Here is a 4893-nt window from a genome sequence, read left to right on the forward strand (position 1 = left end):
AGTGCCAAGTACAGCACTGAACAGACCAATCCCATTAGAACAACTGTAGTTTCCCACTTACTGGTGCCATGAAGTTTGAATACCCTGTTATTATAAAAAAAAATCCTTCATGCTTTTAAACCTCAACCTTTTCTAGGTCTACCATTACTAAGTCTTTTTCAGGTAAGAGGAAATAATTACCTTAATTATCCCAACATTTCTAATATGATAACAAGAAGTTTCTCTGACTTTTCTGCCTTTGTGCACACTTTTCTCGTCTCTAAATTCAAGAAAAATCCTTCTTCCATTTGTACTTTCAATATGGAGAATGTAAGAATACAAGGAAGGCTCCTGCCTCTAAACCAAAGCCATTTCTTAAAGACAACAGAAAAATGAATTTGAATTCTTTATCTCTTTTTGATTACTGCAACAGGTAAGTTAGCAAAACTTACTTGTGTCAGTTTGACCACTGCCAAGGATGTTTTTCTGCCCTAACCTCGGTCTTAATGTAAACAACTAGTCAAAGTAAACTTCCACAACCTATCTCCTGAGCACTTTAAAACAAATTCACTCCTGGCTCAATGCCTGTAGCACAGTGGTTACGGTGTCAGCCACATTCACGGAGGTTGGCAGGTTTGAACCCAGCCTGGGCCGGCTAACCAACAAGGACAACTGCAACCAAAAATAGACAGGCATTGTGGCAGGTACTTGCAGTCCTAGCTACTTGGGAGGCTGAAGCAAGAGAATCGCTTAAGCCCAAGAGTTGGAGATTGCTGTGAGCTGTGACACCACAGCACTCTACTGAGGGTCACATAGTGAGACTCTGTCTCAAAAAAAAAAAAATTCATTCCTCATTATAACCCTGGATATCAGTAGGGTAGGCAATAATACAATCTCTGCCCATAAGGCAAGGAAGCCTACTTTGACACTAAAAAAATCACCCAACAATCTCAACCAACATTACCAAAAAATTCAAACTGGTTTAGTAGTAATACTACACTTTTATTAGGATAAAAGTGCTTTCATACAGTTAATTTTAGGCAGGCTAAAGGAAGTTACCAGACCTCATGGGCCCAGTGTCACAGTAAGTAACATGCACAAACTGAACACAAAAGTCTCTTACAAACCACATTTTCCCTCAAAAGTTATTTGCATTTATAGTGAATTTTATATCCAAATAGTCGATAATGAACAAACTGCTTTATTCTATTTAGATTACCAAATGATATGGCAAACTTAGTTTTCCAGAATCTAAATAAAAAAGAATTTTAAAACTGCCTTAAAAAGATTCACCACCCCCAGTTAACTATAGTAATGGTTAGAATGGCTATATAAACGTAGCACTCTCTTATACGGTTAGCAGAAGATGAGGTAGCAACACTAGATGCAAACAGTTCTTAATCATGTCAAAGAAATTTCTGATAGTCTCTTTTCTAAAGCTGTGGTAAAACAGAACAGTAGAAAGGGTACTTTCTCAAAATGTCTTTAAGTAATATATCTAAAAAGTAAAAGAGCAAATAAGAGTCAGGAAATCAGGACCTTTGAGCAGGGAGTGATGTGAATAACCATCTTTCTTTTCTTAGATATTTGAGGGGAGTAGAACAAACTGAAAACCATTTTTAGGTTTCTAAAAGCAGACTTGTCCTATAGGAAAATGGCTCCAGTGAATAGAATGTGACCATTAACATGCTTATTACAACCTAGTAACACTGAAAAGTACTTATGAAATACAGGGCGGATATAAAGTTTGTTTACAGGCTTGGTACCTGTGGCTCAAGTGGCTAAAGTGCCAGCCACATACACCTAAGGTGGCGGGTTTGAATACAGCCTGGGCCCAACAAACAACAATGATGGCTGCAACCAAAAAATAGCCGGGCATTGTGGAGGGTGCCTGTGGTCCCAGCTACTTGGAAGGCGGAGGCAGAAGACTTGCTTGAGCCCAGGAATTGGAGGTTGCTGTGAGCTGTGATGCCATAGCACTCTACCCAGGGGGACAGTTTGAGGCTCTGTCTCAAAAAAATAAAAAATAAAAAAAAAATAAAGTTCATGTACAATTTACTATGTTAAACTATTTTAAATTTTCACACAAACTATGTCCATCTTTTAGAAAACAGCATATGACATTATATCTGTAAAATCATAATATTGTTTTCAAAAAAGAATGCATCAAAAAAAACTCAGCTCGGCGCCCATAGCAGTGGTTATGGTGTCAGTCACATGATAAGACTGGTGGGTTCGACTCCAGTCTGGGCCTGCTAAACAACAATGATAACTGCAACAACAACAACAAAAAAAATAGCCAGGCATTGTGGTGGGCGCCTGTAGTCCCAGCCACTTGGGAGGCTAAGGCAAGAGACTCACTTAAGCCCAAGAGTTGGAGGCTGCTGTGAGCTGTGACGCCAGAGCACTCTACCAAAGGTGACATAGTGAAACTCTGTCTCCAAAAAAAAAAGAAAAAGGAAAAGGAACACTGAAGACAACAGAATATATTTGTAAACTTTTACTGTTGAATAGCAGGACTTCAGGTTTCCCTAAAATAATTTTTCTTTCAATTCCTATTTATTTATTTATTAAAAAAATTTTTTTTGAGACAGTCTGGCTCTGTTGTCAAGGCTACAGTACTTATGGCATCAGCCCTACCTCACAGCAACCTCAAATTCCTGCATTCATGTGATCCTGCTGCCTCAGCCTTCCAAGTAGCTAGACTACAGGCACCCACCACAACATCCGATTAATTGTTCTATTTTTTTTTTAGTAGAGACAGGGTCTTGCTCTCGCTCAGGCTGCTCTCAAACTCCTGAGCTCAAGTGATTATTCTTCCACTTCAGCCTCCCACAATGCTAGGATTACAGGTAGGTGTAAGCCACTGCACCTAGCCACTTTAGTATTTTTATTATAAACATAATATAATGAAGAACTAAAACCAAATGCAGAAAATAGATGCAGAAAAAGCATTTAACAAAAATTCAGCACCTTGTTACAATTAAAGATACTCAACAACTTAGGAACAGAAAGGAACTTCCTCCACTGATAAAGGATGTCTACGCAAGTCCAAAGCTAACATCATACTTAATGATGAGAATCTAAAAGTTCTACCCCTAGGATCAGGAACAAAAGAAAAATGTCTGCACTCCTCATTTCTATTCAACACTGTACTGACATTTCTAACCAGGACAATTAGGTAAGAAAAACAAATGAAAGGTTAGAAAGGAAGGAGTAAAACCACCTCTACTCAAAAAATGACAACACCTGATGCACCAGCAGTTCAAGATGCTGAAAGAAGGCCAAGGGGAAGAAGATGGCCATCGTGAAGAAGCGGGAGGCCAAGAAAGTGGTAAACCCCGTTTGAGAAAAGGGTGAAGAACGTTGGCCTCAGACAGGCCATCCAGCCCAAAAGAGATCTCAGTGCTTTGCCAAACAGCCCAACTACATCCAGTTGCAGCGGCAAAGAGCCATCTACTACAAGAGGCTGAAAGTGCCTCTCGCCGCTAACCAGTTCACCCAAGCCTTGGACTGCCAAACAGCTACTCAATTGCGTAAGATGGTACTGACCAAGGACAAAGCAAGTGTTGGTTCAGACTGAAAAGAAAGCTGCTAGCAAAGGGAATGTCCCCACTAAGATACCATCTGTCCTTCGAGCAGGGGTTAACACTGCCACCAGATGGAGAACAAGAAGGCTCAGCTAATGGTGACTACACATGATGTGGATGCCACTGAAGTGTCTTCCTGCCTGCCCTGTGTCAAAAGATGGGAGTCTCTTACAACATTACCAAGGGAGGCTCGGCGCCTATAGCTCAACCGGCTAAGGCGCCAGCCATGTACACCTAAGGTGGCGGGTTCGAATCCCCAGCCCGGACCCGCCAAACAACGACGGCTGCAACCAAAAAATAGCCGGGCGTTGTGGCGGGCGCCTGTGGTCCCAGCTACTTGGGAGGCGGAGGCAGGAGACTCGCTTGAGCCCAGGAGATGGAGGTTGCTGTGAGCTGTAATGCCACGGCACTCTACCCAGGGGGACAGCTTGAGGCTCTGTCTCAAAAAAAAAAAAAAAAAAAAAAAATTACCAAGGGAAGGCCAGGCAAGTGCACCTAGTCCACAGGAAGACGTGCACCACAGTTGCCTTCATGCAGGGAAGACAAAAGAGCTCTGGCTAAGCTGGTGGAAGCTACTAGGACCAAATACAATGACAGATAAGAGGAGTTCTGTTGTCACTGAGGAGCCAACATCCTAGGTCCAAAATCTGTGGCTCGCATTGCCAAGCTGCAAAAGACAAAAGCTGAAGAATTTGCCACTAAACTGAGCTAAATGTACACTGTTGAGTTTTCCATACATAAAATAAAAATTATCCTTCAAAAAATGACAATGTCTTCTACCAAGAAAATTATAATATACACAGTTGTCCTATGCACTAGAAATGAAAATTTTAAAATTCTAAATGAAAATTAAAATTCTAAAACTGAAATCAAGAAAACAATTCCATTTACAATAGCATCAAAAAATAAAATAATAAGGAATGAATTTATCAGACATAGTACAGAACTTACATACTGGAAAACCATAAAACACTATGGAAAGACATACCACATTCCTGAACTGTAAGGAGATACTATTAAGATGGCAATACTCCCCCTGCAAAGTGATTCACAAATTCAATGCATCTCTATCAAATGCCCAGCTTTCTTTTTTTTTCTGGCAGAAATTAGCAAAATTATTTTAAAATTCTGATGGAAACACAAGGGAACCAAAATAGCCAAAACAATATTTAAAAATAACAAAAAAGTTGAACACACTTCCTAATTTCAAAACTTCCTATAAAAGCTATTATAAAGACTGCATAATACTTACTGGCATAAGGATAGTCATATGGATCAATGGAACAGACCTGAGATTCCATAAACAAACCCTTACATTCATGAT

The 4893-nt window shown here is 40.1% G+C and overlaps 1 pseudogene; it reads left to right on the forward strand.

Annotated features, from left to right (window-relative positions):
• Positions 1-300: 300 nt before the first annotated feature.
• On the forward strand, positions 301-4282 carry LOC100940972 (annotated as a pseudogene).
• The last annotated feature ends 611 nt before the right edge of the window (positions 4283-4893 follow it).

Source organism: Otolemur garnettii, unplaced genomic scaffold (assembly GCF_000181295.1).
Source record: "Otolemur garnettii isolate 467f Iridium unplaced genomic scaffold, OtoGar3 scaffold00134, whole genome shotgun sequence".
NCBI lineage: Eukaryota > Metazoa > Chordata > Mammalia > Primates > Galagidae > Otolemur > Otolemur garnettii.